Source organism: Rhinolophus hipposideros (assembly GCF_964194185.1).
Source record: "Rhinolophus hipposideros genome assembly, chromosome: 1".
Taxonomy (NCBI): Eukaryota; Metazoa; Chordata; class Mammalia; order Chiroptera; family Rhinolophidae; genus Rhinolophus; species Rhinolophus hipposideros.
In genome coordinates this window covers 104,137,906-104,156,642 of record NC_138047.1, presented here as the reverse complement: position 1 = coordinate 104,156,642, position 18,737 = coordinate 104,137,906, and positions in this window count along the sequence as shown.

The window sequence follows — 18,737 nt, the reverse complement described above, 5'->3', positions numbered from 1 at the left end:
TCTGCCTCCAGAAAACCTCTTGGTCTATCAGAACTGGTATGAGGCCTCTATCTCTGAGTTCCCTTGGACATTTCCTCTCTATCTCTTTGCTCTATGTGTCATATTTAATATTTATAGACTTTCTCTTTCAAGACCATAAGATTTTTTTCCTTATTTCCTACTCTTGTCTCAGCACCTAGCATGGACTAGGTGCTCATTTTTAATTCTAAAGTTAATTTTAATCAATGAAGTAGCAGAGCCTGAATGCAGATGTTCAGACTCCTATTCCAGGGATATTCCCATTCTTTCTTTGTTCTTCTTTCTTTTGTGCCAATAGCTCTGTTTTAGGCTTTGGGGCATGCATTTAAAATACGTTCTTTATTGTCACTGTAACTTGAAAATCAGTTTCTGAAGTTACGGATTTTGCCCAATAGTTTAGAATAACTCTCTGTGTAGTTCATATCCAGGATTAAGAGTAAAAGAAAAGAGTATTTCAAGATACACACTAAAACCATCAAAATCATTCAACAGAAGGTGCAAAGTCAAGGAAAAGATTTAAAAGAAACACCTCACGATTGCCTGATAATATTTATTGAATATGGAAATAATTTTCTATTTTTGCTTTGCATTGCTGTTTGTTTTTTTATTTTCTTTTGTTTTGTTTTGCTTTTTTATTGATTCACTTGGTAGGTATTACTTAGAATGGGAGACAGGTTTGTCAGTACATATAGTTATTAGCCCTGAAATTCAAACTATGTCATTGACAGACTCCAATAAACCTCTTTCCTCCAAGGAAAGCGTAGAGACACTCTTATCCTCATGCCAAAAGATGCTATCTAAAATTTTATACAATATTAATAGATACATTTTAAACTAAAAAGGAAACTACATACAAATAATAATCAAAACTTTACCATTAAAAATTGAGAGGAAGAGGGATAGGAGATGAGAGGTGATGGAACACAAATAGCTCTTACTAAAGCAGTATGTGTAAAGGCAATGCACATTTATGTAATAGCTGCCATAAGAATTAAATACATAAGCTGTTAACAGCAGATGATCCTGGATTGCAAGATCGGTTATGGGGAAGTATAAACTAGGAAACTAATACTTTTCATTGTAAGGCCATATATATAATGTCATGCACTATTTGATATTTAAAAGTGACAGTTTTTTTAAAATATATTTTCTCCCTAAATCTTATCTCTGGCATAGCATTTGTGAGTACTTTAATCCTTTATTCATTGATTCACATTTCAGTTATCTTTATTAAACTCTAAGTCCCAGATTGTTCCCTGAAGGATTGGGCATTTTATTACCTGTTTCACTTACATTCAGCTAAATATTTGTCACATAGCATGCATCTAACCATTAAGCACTTCCATGCAGTCTTCCAGTGGTCTCCAATGGGATCAAGCTCCACTTGGCCCCACAACTGTTCATTAGCGTGCATTGTATTGAGACCCTTTTCTTTCCTGCTTCAGTTCCCCATTTCCTACTCTGGCAACCTCTGACCCCTGCCAAAATAACACTGTTCGACTCAACCTTGTGTCAGGATCTGCTTCGAAGTAAACACAGCTATGGTAATTGGAACCAAAAGTAGAGTTCTGAAATTAGGAACAAAGTTCTGAGATTAGGTTGCCGTGGCCAAGTGGCAAGATGACCATTATAGTGCATGGTATGTCAGGTTGATAAGACTGTCAACCATGGTAGATGGTGATGGGATAGAGACAGATGTGAGAAGATGTACTTGGGTATGGAACAATGGAACATTTAGGGATTCTGACTGATAACTGCCACAGAGCTCTGAAAGAAGACAATACTAGTCTCAATATAGCCAACTATTAACCTAGGGAATATTGTAAAAGGAAATATGCCTCAATGGAAAAGTTTAAAAAGACCCAATTTCACCTGTAGGGTAGGCTTTGCTGAATATCAGGAACACGATTTGATTACAAAGCTTTCAGAGGTAGGATGAAGGCTGAATTCACAGTTCCAGCAAGTTTTCTACAGTAAAGTCTATGTCCATTATAGGAATATAATAAAACTGTAAGATCTGAGATGGGAACATTGGGCAGATGTGTTTGAGAACCTTGAATCCTATGACTTCCCTAAATCTTCTAGGCTGTAGAGTGGCCTTCTACTATTTACTACATAGGAATGATCTCTCACTGCATGAAGACCATGCAAGGGCTTTGCCCAAGATGAATACTAACCAACATGATTGCCCCCTCAAGGTCTGTTTCTCTCTTCATTGTTTTAAACCAATATTTAGTGTTAGCATGGCCCAAGAAAGAAAGGGTATATATATATCTGGAAAAGAGGTAGTAGAACATGCCTAGGGATAGATCTGGAGGGTACAACAGAATATATGGCTGGATGGGGAGAATTTATTGATATGGAGACACTCTACAGTGATTTAGGATTTAATTCCCTTGCAGTAATGCCTTAAGTTAATCTTCGTACACTTTTAGAATCAGTCTTTGAGGCTTAGAAACAATGATCATCTACAAATAAATGAAGGAGGGATGCCAGAATGGTCTTACTATATAGGGATGAAAGGAACTCAGAATACCTGAGACCAAGTGGTACACACATTTATTAGACGTGAAGTGGGCAGGTGGCAAGTCCAGGAAGGCAACCAGGGATCTTGGTGATGGCATTTCAAGTGGAAAAATAGACAGCCAATGAGAATATTTTTTGTTTATATAATTTAAAAAATATATTAAGAACCAGAAAGAAGAAATCTCATGTCAAATGACACACTGGACAATTACTGTCTGTTACCAAGTTTCAAGACCTAAGCCTGTTGTTGGACTCCAGAGTCTATTGATTGAAAAGAAGATCACATCTATTTAAGGAAGGACACGTCTACATGACTGCAATAACATATAGTAGCTATGTCTTTCCAAAGCAATATGCAGGTTTTTGTAAAAGTGACTCTTTACTGAGAAAAAAGAAACATCTAGATGTTGCAGGGGTATTGGATACAGGATCTGAAATACCACTAGTAACAGAGGAATGAGTCTACCCCTGTCTCTTTGGGCTACTCCTCAAATAAGTCCCATCTCAGTTTCAGATTGCATAATGACCAAGTCATTTTCCCGGACTCAGACAGCATAATCCATACGGATATAACTAGCCGCTGGCAGAACCATCACCTTGTCTCCTCACTCGTGGATGAAAAGTTGTTATACTACTAGGTTGGTGCACAAGTAATTGCAGTTTTTGCAATTATTTTTAACCTTTTAAACCACAATTACTTTTGCACCAACCTAATATAAAGGACTAAGTGGAAGCTCATGAACTACCACATCTCCCATTCACAGGAAATCACAGGTAGCGGCACCTCCTGGGTGAAGAAGCAGAGATATCGCCACCTTTAAAACTTAAAAGAAAGCACTGGCGGGCCTCACTACATCCCAGCTTAGTTCACTGATATGGTACATAAAAATAAAGAAAAAAATGGATCTGACTGATGATGGTAATCTGTTACAAATATAACGAAGTGGTAGACCCGTAACAGTTTTTCTGTTGGAGTTGTGTCTTTTCTACAAGAAATCACCATTCCCTGTTCACTCTTGGTATGCAGCTACTGATCTCAGAAAACTGTATTTTTCAATGCCTATCAGAAAAGACAATGAGATGATGTTTATCAATGAGACATTTTCACTTGAAAAGACAGGATACTTTCACTGTCTTGTCTCCTTGTTAATCTCCCGCTCTGTTTCAATATAAATTGAAGGGACCTTGACCATCAGCACACGTTGCCATGCATTACACTATTCCACCAAACTTTTATTATAAAGGGTCAAGTGGGAAATATTTTCAGCTTTGCAGACTATACAGTCTTTGTCACAACTATTAAATTCTGCCATTTGAGGAACAATCTAGACAGTACGTAAATTATGGGTGTAACTGTGTCTTGATAAAACTATACACCTGGGCCGGCCCGGTGGCGCAGGCGGTTAGAGCTCCATGCTCCTAACTCCGAAGGCTGCCGGTTCGATTCCCACATGGGCCAGTGGGCTCTCAAAAAAAAAAAAAAAAAAAACAAAAAAAAAAACTATACACCTAAAGCTGAACAATAATGAATGTCAACTACAATTATATATATATATGTACATACACATATATACACATACATATGCATATACATACACACACGCACACACACACACACACACAAGAAGTGGAGTACAGCATTAGGAATAGAGACAGTGGAAACGTAATGGCTGTGTGCGATGTCAGAGGGGTAGTAGATGGGGGTGGGTTATCACTGTGTGAGGGAGATAAATGATAAGTGTTTAACTATTACATTGTTTTGTACACCTGAAACTAATTATAAAATAAAAAAATAAAAAATAAAAACTTTGTATATGAAAACAGATGACAGGCCACAGTTAGCTTGGGGATTGCAGGTTTTACACCTCTGCACTAAACTGATGACATCATGTTTACTTGACCTGGTTACGACGAAATGGCAAGCACTCTGGTTTGCTGAAAAGGCACTTGTGAGTCAAAGGACAGGATATTAAACCTTATAAAGTTTGGGGGGCCTGACATATCTGTGAAGTGTTTAGAGGTCTGAGAGTTTGGGCAATACTGAAACCTTTCTTCAAAAATACAGTTCAGGATATTTCACTTTGTGCTTCCTACCTCTGAAAAATTGCGACTGGCTTAGGGATACTGTGGATGCCTGATCATGGCATTGTACACCAGAAGCTAAACATTAATGAATGCCAACTATTATTTTATATATGTAATGTGATGGCTCGGTGCGAGGTCGGAGGGATAGTGGATGGGGGGAGGGGGGTTCACAGTGTGAGGGATATAAATGATGAACGTCTAAGTATTACCTTGTCTTGTACACCTGAAACTAATAAATTAAAAAAAAAATTGGGACTGTGTTTGGATGGCCATTTTGAGTTTTAAGGATAGTATATGTACCACTTTTAGCAATAAAGCTCTGACTCAGTTATAAGATTACTCATTAGGCTGCCAGTTCTGAGTGAGGTTAGAACAGAGCCTTCAGCAATAAATTCAGAAAATGGTTCTGATGGGTGCATTCAAGGAGGTAACGTGTTATCCACGGTTGTCCACAACAGTGATGGACTCCCTATAAGCCTCTGAAGCCAGGCTCCGCTCTTTGTACCAGGGCACTATTCACTTATGAAAAACCACTAAACCTTAGTAGAAACTCTGTAGTAGACCGTAAGACCTCCAGTGAGTATGCAGTAGGCATACTCATATGTGAGCTCATCTATGGTGTCCTTCTGACTGTACAGTGAGTCAGTTATGAGGTAGGTGTTATCAGGAGAACACAGCATCAATCCATCACACTACGGAAATGGTACTTTGGGAATCAGGTCTGAGAAAGGCAGAGGGTACAAATAATTTATGTAAATGGGTGCCCCAGAGCCTTCTGTCACTAGACTCTCACAACTTTTCAGCTCATACCTATGGCCCTATTGAGTGTCCCCTACAATCAACCGACATTAGAAGAATAATCTGAAACTGGTTCATAAATGGGTTAACTCCATATGTTGGTACTGGTGTGAGCAGAAAATAGATAATTTCTGCAGTGGCACTGCCATCGTGGATATCCATGAAATACAGTAGTGATCATTATTCTCTCTTGTAGGCTGACCTTTAGCAGGATCTTTTAATCAACTTAATGGGAAGGGTGGTCACGGGTTAGGATATACACAAAGATACCTGAGCACTGGCACATGACTTAGTTTGGAAAACACTGGAAATTGAGTATAATAAAATAAAATCATCAGGGAGATGCTTAAGGATAGACCTATGGAATTGGGCCCCAAAGGTGTAGATATTGTGGTCTCAGGTCAGGGCCCACTAGAAAGATTATCCATCCCAGTAGAAACCCTGAACAATCAGATAAATGGGAGGAACTCAGCCAGTTGAGGGCAGCTAGCCCTCCCTTCTTGTGTACCCCAGAACCTGCACAACATGCTTATCCATGGTGGTAGGAAGGGAGGCTACTCATGTCTGTTATGCATATTGTGCTGCTGATGTCCAATCTACCATTAGTAATGTTACAAAATGAGGCTTTGCTGTGGAAAAATATAATAAGATCAGTCAGCCACTTAAGGACAAATTATGTCAGAACTCTGTCACCGGTATGGGGTCAGCAACTTGTCCTTCTAGAAATTGATATTTTCTAGATATTGGGTTGGCCATCATTGAAGATGTAGAGATGCCGTTCTCATGCTCTTTGCACTCAGTGTTCCAGCTTGTGACTGACTTGGTGACCACCTGCTATAGGCACCTGGGAACGTTTGTCCAAGGGCTTTAGCTGGTCACTGGGACAGACTTAACAGACTTGGTACCCTCAAGGAGAGATGGGAAGTACCAATGAATTAGCAATGCAGAAGAGGCGTTCGACTGATTATTAACAGGAGCTGGGTGCTTCAAACCTTCACCTCCCGTGTTTCTTGGTGTGGGGTGAATCCTGAAAACTGATCTTCACAGTTTTCCGGAGGTTTCTGGCAAGGTTGAGACCTAAGGACCCACAGCAGTAATAGTTAATTAGCCCCGCTTTTATTGACTTTCTTCCCTGCCTTATCTCACTTCTCTCCATCCATGATTTCTGGGATCGCATCACAAATAAAAGACTTGGATTCAAAGCCTTGTCTCAGTTTCTTCTCAAGAATTCCAAACTTATTATATATGTGTGTGTGTGTGTGTGTGTGTGTGTGTGTATGAATTCAGAAAATTGTCCATAAAACCAAACTACTAAATTACATCTGTAGAATTTCTTTTAAAACATTTATTATTCATGCTTTGGAGAAAAACGTATCAATTATTCACTCATTAGACAAAGATTTATTGGAAACTTCTTATGTATATATCTCTGATGATGAGCAATGCACAGATTAGTGACTTAAAAGACAAATAAAATAAAATAAATATGCAATATAATGAGTCTTTAAGCAAAGCATTACAGGATACACAACAACGGGAGCGAGAGGGAGAGAGAGACTTCTTTACACTTAGTTCAGAGATCAAGGAAGATACCATATTTGAGGCTATGAGAGATTTGATCAATGATGAAAAATTTGAGAAGGTTGCTTCAGCTTTGAGGATTTATAGGCAGACATGATAAGGAAGAACAGTATATGCCAAAGGAGGAGGATTTACAAAAATTAGAGGTGTTGTGCAGGGAAACAAAGAGTAAACATATCCATTGTTTTTTTTGTTGTTGTTGTTTTTTTGTTTTGTTTTGCTTTGTTTTGTTTTTGGGTGTTTGTTTTTTTTTGCATTTACTTATTTGTTTAGAGAAAGAGAAGGACATTGAAGGATTTATTATTGCAATACCTAATTTTCTGCCTTTGAACCATATTCAGTCAACATTTCTACCAGAAGATATATGACTTTCAAAACTGAACCAATGAATATACTTTAGAACCTGTTAGCATTTTTTTTTTATTTTTATAATAAAAATTTCATGAGGTGGGAATGAGACCATAAAGATAAATGCTCCAAGTAGCCAATGCATATTTGCAACTCCTAAATCTCACTGACATCCTTTGATTCTAACTTCTAAAGAACAACACAGTTGTGATCATTTCTGTGAGAACCAATTTTATTGCATACATTCTGTAGAACAGATGTGTGTGTGTACGTGTGTGTGTTGTTGATGACGTTGGTGAAAGTGTGTTCTTAATCTTATGTTCTTCTCTTCTAGAAATAGAAATTTCTGTCAATCCTTATATCTCTCCAGAAAACACTGGGCAGATTCTTCCTCCCTCCTTGCTACCTATCACTCACTACTCCCTGAAGCATGGAAGGAGGCACTGGTATGTGAAAACTGGATATTTGTTGGCTATACTATCCATCAAAGTGAAAGGCAGTGTATACTTCTGGCCTTTGTCTTTCTCCAAAGGTACCTACCCACAAGCTCAGCACATTTCCCCATATACTCCTGTGGTATACTGAACTTCCAGAAGTCCTCTTGAATGTCCATCTGTAACAGGACTCCCATCAGGAGAGGTGATAAGAGTTCCTATCCTGACTTCAAGTCCAGGCTGCATGCTCTAATTGACGTTTATAAGAAATAGAGTGGCTTCTGTGTTTTAATGCCCACCCAGCTCCTGTATGTCTGCTGGTCTATAGTCTGACGGGCAGAAAGAGAAGGGGTATTGGGTTCCTCCAAAGGTCAGCTGTCTTGATCTTTATTCTGACAATCATAAGAACACGTTGTTATGCTTACACAATAGTCAGTTTAGCAAGCTAGAGTTGAAAGAAATTGTAGGGAGCATGCAACCAGTGTCTCCATTCATAGCTGGGAAATTCAGGTCTACAAATTTTAAATGATTGTCTAAGGTCATAGATTTAGTTGGAGGAAGAACTTAGGTCTACTGATATTCATCTCAGGATATTTTTTACATAATCCAACTTCCTCTCAATAAATATGCACGTCATAAATGAATGGATATAGCATCAAAATTATAACAACAAAGCTGATTTAAAGGATACCATTGAATGAATACATTAGACCTTAAGGGGATAGAGCACTAATTCCAAATTGAGTTTCTAATGCCCAATGTCAGCAGCATATAGCTCATAACTAGAAGATTGGGGCTGTTGGTGATAAAGTCAAGTAAAGCGGACTTACGGAAATAGAGCAAAAGTGGACGATTTCAAGAGGTGTTTCTCTGGGGAAACAGGCATGCAAAAAAGCAGTATATGACGATATACCATCTGCTATTGTAGCGTCTCAAGGACAGCACCAAGCTATCACAAGTGACTGTCCCCTGTGGGGGCTCACAGAGAATCAGAAAAGGCATTACACAGCATCGACTTGACAAGTAAAGGTTGTGAGATGGTTAAGGACATCTTGGTGGATGGAATACAAAGAAGCCAAAGAATACTGCACCTGTAACATTTCTTTTTTACAGGTATGTGTCAAGTGGGAAAGGAGAGGACTCCGTATGCACGTGAAAGCTGGGTGAGGAAAGAAGCAGGAGGGCCCTGGGGCTGCCACATTAGAGTGAGAGAAAAAGATAATCATTGACAGATCTATATACTACTACGAGCAGCAGCTCCAAAGGTTATGCTAAAACTTAGATAAAAAAAAAAAAAGGATGTCTTGTTAAAGCAAAATATAATAACGCCTCACCCTTTCTTTAAAATTTAAATTAATTCCCCCATAACTGCCTGAGTAAAGCCCAGCTTCCTGGGATTGCCAATTTTTATACCTATCAATTCCCCAATAATATACAAGGTTCCAGTCAAAATCAAGTTTCTGTTTATCCAACGTATGCTCCATTCTCCTCCCAATTGCCTCTATCTAACACTTTCATCATAGTTTTCTCATGATTGCTGATGGTCTCTCTTCCATTTCCCACAAGAGTCAACCCACCTAACCTGTACAAAACAGTGCAAATGTCGTTTCATTCATAAACCCTTTCTACTATATATTAGAGATTTCTTCTCTTTTGAGCTCTTCTAACACCTAACTGTAACTTACTTTTAATTAGTGTATACCATATTCAACCTCATTTTTAGTGTGTGTGTATGCACGTGCATGTGCTAGAAACAGATAAAAGGGGAAGGGATGACAATCCATTTGTTTCTTAGTAATTGTAATATTAGCAGCTAACGTTAACAGATGGGTACTAGATTTACTGGGAGATCATTTCACAAATTATATAAATGTCTATCCAATATGCTGAAACTAATATAAAATAATATTGAATGTCAACTATAAAATAATAGTCGTGGGGATATAAACTACAACATAGGGAATATAGTTAATAATATTGTAATAACTGCACAGTGTCAGATGGGTAATAGACTTTTTGATTTACCATGTGATGTACATAAATGTCTAATCACTATGTTGTTTTGTACACCTGGAACTAATAAAATAAAATAAAATATATTTTAAATGCCATTTTTTCATTCTTAAGAGCTACACATTTGCATACAGACATCATTTGGAGTCTCACAATGACCTAGATATATGAGAGTTATTATAATTTTCAAAGATAGAAACAGCATCTCAAATGGGCCAAATGGTTTGTTCAAAGATAGAATCCTTTTTCATCATGACTCAAGCTCAAATCCTCTGATTCCAATATGGTAAAACTAACTGCCTTCTCCAAAAAGATAAGAAAACTATTTACCTAAACATTTCAGACACTTTTTTTTTTTTGATCAGATGCAACAACAACTAGGAAAACCCAGAATTATATATTTTCCCAATTTTTAAAGGAGAAATCTCTGAGTCAGAAAGGTTAATGAGCTTAATAATAATAGCTGATTTTTAATGAGGATCTATTTTGTACCATTTTTCTAAGCATTGCTCCTATGTACCATTATTATCCCCATTTTACAGATGAAAAACTGAGGCACAAGGAAGCTAAGTAACTTGCCCATAGCTTCAAAGCTAGCAGATACCAGGTCTACAACTCCAATCAAGATTTCTGACTCTAAACCTATACTAATTTCACATTATGCACTGTCTGAAGAGAACATAAAGGAAGCCCAAAATACAAGCAAGCAAGAAATGAGAAAAGTGGTGTGTAGGAAGCACTTATGACAAACAACTTCTTCCTCAAGTTTCTAAGATCTGAAAATTCTCAATGATTAAATTCTTTACTGGAGGTAGTATATGTACTGAGAGAACCTCATTACATTTTTTTTAAGACACAGGAGGACTATTTAGAACAACGCTCAGTAGACAGAACATTTATGACTTCCCTATCAGGAGCAAAACGTGATTCTTCAAAAAATGCCAACTAAAACGCTGATGGCAACATCACACCTACAGACATGGTCCCCTGTGCAGATTTTTGTATTATTTCTATTTCATTCTTCTTCTTGGGAGAGCTAGGATTATTCACAAATTCATTACCTTTCAATAACAAACTACACTGTTACACAAACACTTTAGTAAATGTCTTTGGGGATCATGTCATTCCTTCAGGGGGTACGTGGGGAAACCCTCTGTCTACTTACTTTACAAAACGCAGATGGTTAGTAATACTTGAATGGTTATGGATGCCTTCTAACGTCTTTCTCAGCACCCTCAAAGAGAGTGGCATAATTCTTTAAGACATAATATTACACTTAGGAATTGCTCTAAAAGATCATCAATCGTTTGTGCATGACTCTGAGCGCTCAGCTAGTGTTAAATAAACCATGACTAGAAATGAAATTCAAAACACTTTGAGTGATTTCTGCAAAATGCTCTCCATTTGCCAATTATGTCCTACCATATTTCATTTTATCAGTTATTCATTATTCTTGGCTAAAAATACAGTTATGACAAATAGTGTATCTCAGAGGAAGTTTCATGATTTTCCAAAGAAATACAATCAATATGTTTCAGCCAAGCCATCGCTTATGTTTTACACTTGGTGAAAATAATAGTGTGAGTGATGATGATGGTGACTTTATTTGCAGTTGCTGATAAATTTGGCTTTTAGGAATATAAATATAACTGAAAGGAATATCAAAACTTAATGGCACAGTTATTAAAAAGATGTCTGCTAAACATAGAATGGACGTTTACCAAAAAAAATGCTATCATTGAAGAGTTCTCTCCTCTTACTATTATTTGGAATAAAGAAAATAAAATCATAATTTAACAAGCAAGAAGAGGTGGTTCACGCCCTACCCCACTCCTACTTTCCAGGAATAGACTAAAAAATACCCACAGCTTTGAATTTTAAATTAAATCATCTACTTGTTTTTTGAAAAGAAATGTCATGACCTATGAAGAAGGGAATGAAACTGTCATATGTTCTGATCTGGGGTCTTCTAGAATGCTGTGTAGTTTAAGAAAAAGTACTTAACCTCTCTGACCTTCCATTTCTTAGGTATTTTTAAGCAGTGTTTTAAGTATCAGATAACATAATTGACCTAAAATATTTTTTTTAATATAAAGAGCTCTTCAAATATAAAGTATCTCTCTTATTACAATATGTTCTCTAGAGAAAAAGAGTTTTCATAGTTCTAAAATAAGGTCAAAATTAAAATCATGAATTATTCATGTCTATAAACTATAAAATTATATTACATAAAAACAAATGCACTAATACAGTTTATGCTGTAGAAACCTACATATAAATTAATAGATTTATGAAATTAATTAACAGCAATTATATATCATCATATATCACCATTATAAGCAAAATGCTGTAACTAACGACTGCAATTTGAGGTATTCAAAATAATAAAATTTATCTATGCATCTTCCATCCTGCTGCATTTCTGAGATACTTCCAGAACTTTCCTTGCATTCAAACCCACAAGCCCATGGAAGTCACTGATCTCTATCTCCCCCAGCTAAGGCCACATCAGTCTTTAAGTGATTCCAGTTCCTTTTTCCACAGAGCTTAACAAAGACTTTAAATTAGAACTGAAGCCTTCAAAGCTTGCAGAAGGGCATGTGTTCCAAGGGTGGTGGGGAGGGGAGATGCCACAGGCAAAAGCCAGGTGAAAGGGAGAGTACAGGTTTCTCGTCATCAAAATGGCGGCGTGAGGTGAGCCTCTGTAAAGCTCCCTTGGAATTTACAACCAATCGAACAACAATAACTCCACAAAGGACTTCCCGCACAGGAGACAGGCAAGATGAAGAGGCCCACTACTGAATTCACCTAAAGGTGAGCAAATCACATGAGCAGGGGAGGAAGGAAGGGAGAAGTGCAGAGACAGAGCCACGCAGGAGCAGGACACAGACCAAGCTCAGTGCTCCGAGCTCGCTGCATCCCGGAACTACCGCAGCTGCGGGAGAGGGAAGAACTCGGACTGCTAGAGCTCCGCTTATGGCCCACAGGGCTGAGGGGGCAGCATACAAAACCGCTGAACCCAACGCTCACTCACGGCAGACCTCAGAGCAAAGACTGAGGGAAGAGGGCTGAAAACGGTGGTTTAAGCCCTCATTGTCGAGCAGAGAACAGAAGCCTTAGGCATTGAAACCAGCTGCTTCCTCCCTACCCTCCCAGAGCTCGCCCCGCCCCCACCTGCCCAGTGCTAGAAGCAGAATAGTAGCAGTGTCAGATCAAAATAGCAGAATATTTGCTGTTCTGAGAACTGTGGTTCGCAGACACAGATTCACAGCCCAACTAGTTCCAGCAAAAGAGAAAGGTGTGGAAACAGGACCAGCTGTGGTGGTGGTCACCACCATGGCTCTGGGCCACCTCTCACAACTGACCCCGCCCCTGGCCCCACCTATCTGGGCGGATCCCTGCAGGAGTAAACAGAACTGCTGAAATATATGGGCTTTGAATCTGGTGCAGAAAGAGCTTTGGAAATTCAAAAGCTCTATGCATACCCACACGGACACTGCGCCTGTGACCCAGGTGAACTATTAACAGAGGAGAAGCACGTCTCTCAGAGAATCCCCCCATTGTATGAGAAGCTGGAATAGTGCAGGAAAAACATAGCACTATCGTGTGAGAGAGAGAAAAAAGGCTGCAGTCGGAGAAAAAATAAAACATTCTACCAACAAATACTGGAAAACAAAAGGAAGACTTCTTCCTATCAACCTGTTGCAGAAGACACTCCAGTAGATGTCTAGGAAGAGAAATAATAAATCCCTAATTGCCATGAATAACCAAGGCAACAAGACAGCTCAGAAAGAAAGTGAAAAGTCTCCAGAAAAGGAACTTAAAGATATGGAAATATGTGACTTAAACGACAGAGAATTCAAGATTGCAGTTCTGAAAAAACTCAACGAGATGCAAGAAAACACAGAAAGGCAGTTTAATGAACTCAGAAACACAATCAAAGAACAACATGAACATTTTATGAAAGAGATTAAAATTTTAAAAAAGAAACAAATAGAATTTCTGGAGATTAAGAACTCAATAGAAGAAATTAAGAATGAAATAACCAATTTGGTAGTAGAGTTGACCAGATGGAGGAAAGAATCAGTGACATCGAAGACAGAAACCTGGAAATTACACATATGGAAGAAGAAAGAGACTTGAGACTTAAAAGAAATAAAAGAACTCTACAAAAACTTTCTGACTCCATCAGAAAGAGCAATATAAGAATAATGGGCATACCAGAAGGAGAAGAAAGAGAGAAGGAAACAGAGAATATAGTCAAACAAATTGTTGATGAGATCTTCCCAAACTTGTGGACAGAACTGAATCCTCGAATCTAAGAAGCAAATAGAACACCTAATTACCTCAATCCCAACAGGCTTTCTCCAAGGCACATTGTATTGAAGCTGTCTAAAATCAACGACAAAGAAAGAATCCTCAAAGCAGCCAGGGAAAAGAAGACGGTAACCTACAAAGGAAAGCCCATTAGATTATCATCAGATTTTTCAGCAGAAACTCTACAAGCCAAGAGGGAATGGAAACAAATATTCAAACTATTGAAAGAGAGAAATTATGAGCTAAGAATAGTATATCCAGCAAAGGTATCCTTTAGAAATGAAGGAGGAATAAAGACCTTTCCAGACATACAGAAGCTGAGGGAATTTTCTAATACACGACCTGCACTACAAGAAATACTAAAGGAGGCTATTCGACCACCATCAACAGGGACAATTTGTGGCAACATAAAAAGGGGGAGAGTAAAGGCCTGAACTGGAATATGGGAATGGAGAAAGTAAGCGTGCTGAAGAAAATGGAATACTCTAAATATCAAACTTTCTTTTACATAAACTTAAGGGTAATCACTCAATAAAAATCCAGAACTGAAATATATACTGTAATAAAAGAAGAAACAGAAGGAAACATCATAGAATATCACCACACAAAAATAATAGACAACAATAAAAAGACAAAGAAACAATGGAGACACGGCCTTACCAGAAAACTAAAGATAGAATAACAGGATATCCTCACATATCAATAATCACCCTAACTGTAAATGGACTGAACTCACCAATAAAAAGCACAGAGTAGCAGATTGGATCAAAAAACTAAACCCAACCATATGCTGTCTCCAAGAGACACATCTCAGCTACAAGGAAAAGCATAGACTCAAAGTGAAATTGACACTCCAAGCAAATGGTACCCAGAGAAAATCAGGTGTAGCCATAATGATATCAGATGAAACAGACTTCAGGGTGAAAAAGATAACAAGAGACAAAGATGGACATTTCGTAATGGTAAAGGGGACTATACAACAAGAAGATATAACAGTCATCAATATTTATGTCCACAATCATGGAGCACCAAAATATACCAAGCAACTACTAACAGAACTAAAGGGAGAAATTGACCAAAACACAATTATACTAGGGGACTTAAATACATCATTGACAGCTATGGATAGATCATCCAAACAGAAAATAAATAACGAAATAGCAGCCCTAAATGGCACATTAGACGAAATGGACCTAATTGACATATATAGAGCACTTCATCCTAAAACATCAGACTATATATTCTTTTCGAGTGTACATGGAACATTCTCAAGGATAGACAATATATTGGGACACAAAATCAGCCTCAGCAAATTTAAGAAGATTGAAATCATACCAAGCATATTCTCTGATCACAAGGCTTTGAAATTGGATATCAACTGCAAAAAGAAAGCAGGAAAAAACACAAATACATGGAGATTAAACAACATATTTTAAAGAACGACTGTGTCAAAGAAGAAATTAGAGTAGAAATCAAAATATACATAGAAACAAAAGACAATGAAAATACATCCTAGCCAAATTTTGGGGATGCAGCGAAAGCAGTTTTAAGAGGGAAATTTATATCATTACAGGCCTAAATCAAGAAACAAGAAAAATCCCAAATAAGTAACCTCATGTTACACCTTAAAGAACTAGAAAAAAAAGAACAAGTGAAACTCAAGTTCCACAGAAGAAAGGAAACAATAAAAATCAGAGCAGAACTAAATGACATAGAGAACAAAAAGACAATAGAAAAATTAAAGTGACAAAGAGCTAGTTCTTTGAAAAGATTAACAAAATTGACAAACCTTAGGCTAGACTCACTAAGATAAAAATAGAGAAGACTCTAATTAATAAAATCAGAAATGAAAAAGGGGAATTTATCACGGACACCACAGAAATACAAAGGATCATCCAAGAATACTATGAAGGACTATATGCTACCAAATTCAATAACCTAGAAGAAATGGACAAGTTATTAGAAACATATACCCTTCCAAGGCTGAACCATGAAGAACTGGAAAATCTAAACAGACTGATCAACAGTAACGAAATTGAATCAGTCATCCAAAACCTTCCCAAAAGCAAAAGTCCAGGACCAGATGGCTTCACCAGTGAATTCTACCAAACCTTCAAAGAGGATCTAATATCAATCCTGCTCAAACTCTTCCAAAAATTGAAGAGACAGTACTCCCTAACTCATTTTATGAGGCCAACATTACCCTGATACCGAAACCTGATAAGGACAACACAAAAAAAGAAAACTACAGACCAATATCTCTGATGAATACCGATGCAAAAATCCTAAACAAAATTCTCGCAAATCGAACACAACAATGCATTAAAAAGATTATTCATCACGACCAAGTGGGGTTCATCTTCGGGGCACAAGGATGGTTCAACATTCGCAAATCCATCAATGTGATACATCACATAAACAAAATAAAGGACATAAATCACATGATTATATCAATTGATGCAGAAAAAGCATTTGACAAGATACAACATCCATTTATGATTAAAACACTTAATAAAATAGGTATAGAAGGAAAGTACCTTAACATAATAAAGGCCGTATATGACAAGCCCTCAGCTAATCTCATAATAAATGTTGAAAAACTGACGCCCTTTGCTCTGCATTCAGGAATACGACAGGGCTGTCCCCTATCACCTCTGCTTTTCAACATAGTGTTGGAAGTCCTTGCCAGAGCCATCAGGCAAGAGAAAGAAATAAAAGGCATCCAAATTGGGAATGAAGAAGTTAAATTGTCACTCTTTGCACATGACATGATGCTATATATAGAAAACCCTAAAGACTGCACCAAAAAGCTATTAGAAACAATCAATGAATACAGTAAAGTTGCTGGCTACAAATCAACGTACAAAAGTCCACTGCTTTCCTATATACTAAAAATGAAATCTCAAAAAAAGAAATACAAAAAAACAATTCCTTTTGCAATTGCAGCAAAAAGAATAAAATACCTAGGAATAAACTTAACCAAGGATGTGAAGGACCTATATGCTGAAAACTATAAGACATTTTAAAAAAAAAAATTGAAGAAGACGCAAAGAAATGGAAAGACATTCCTTGCTCATGGATTGGAAGAATCAACATAGTTAAAATGGCCATATTACCCAAAGCAATATACAGATTTAATGCAATCCCCATCAAAATCCCAATGGCATTTTTTAAAGAAATAGAACAAAAAGTCATCAGATTTGTTTGGAACAACAAAAGACCCCAAATAGCCAAAGCAATCTTAAGAAAAAAGAACAATACTGGAGGTATCACACTCCCTGACTTTAGCTTGTACTACAGGGCTTCAATAATCAAAACAGAATGATATTGGCAGAAAAACAGACACATAGACCAATGGGATAGAATTGAGAACCCAGAGATAAAACCAGATAAATATGGAGAGACAATTTTTGACAAAGCAGCTAAAAACATACAATGGAGGAAAGACAGCCTCTTCAGTAAATGGTGCTGGCAGAATTGGATAGCCACGTGCAAAAGAATGAAACTGGACTGTTATCTGTCACCATGTACCAAAATTAATTCAAAATGGATCAAAGACTTAAGCATAAGACCTGACACAATAAACTGCATAGAAGACAACATAGGTACTAAACTTATGGATCTTGGGTTCAAAGAGCATTTTATGAAGTTGACTCCAAAGGCAATGGAAGTAAAAGATAAAATAAACGAATGGGACTATATCAAACTTAAAAGCTTCTGCACAGCAAAAGAAACCATCGACAAAATAAAGAGGCAACCAACTGAATGGGAGAAGATTTTCGCAAACAGTGCCTCCAATAAGGGGCTAATATCCAAAAATATACAAGGAACTCATGAAACTCAACAACAAAAAAACAAACAACCCAATTGAAAAATGGGCAGAGGACCTGAAGGGACATTTCTCCAAAGAGGACATACAAATGGCAAATAGACATATGAAAAAATGCTTAACATCACTAATCATCAGAGAAATGCAAATAAAAACCACAATGAGATATCACCTCACCCCAGTCAGAATGGCTATCATCAACAAGACAAATAGTAACAAGTGTTGGAGAGGCTGTGGAGAAAAAGAAACCCTCATACACTGTTGGTGGGAATGCAGACTGGTGCAGCCGTTATGGAAGGCAGTGTGGAGGTTCCTCAAAAAATTATGAATAGAATTACCATATGACCCAGCAATCCCTCTCCTGGGTATCTACCCAAAAAATCTGAAAACATTTATCCATAAAGATACGTGTGCTCCAATGTTCATTGCAGCTTTGTTTACGGTGGCCAACACATGGAAACAACCAAAATGTCCTTCGATAGATGAATGGATAAAGAAGTTGTGGTATATATACACAATGGAATACTATTCAGCGGTAAGAAAAGATGATATAGGAACATTTGTGACAACATGGGTGGATCTTGAGAGTATAACGCTAAGCTAAATAAGTGAGACAGAAAAAGCAGAGAACCATATGATTTCACTGATATGTGGTATATAAACCAAAACAAGAGAAACAAAAGAGAAACAAAAACTCATAGACAGAGACAATACTTTAGTGGTTACCAGAGGGAAATGAGGGGGGTGGGAGATGAGGGTAAGTGGGATCAAATATATGTTGGGGGAAG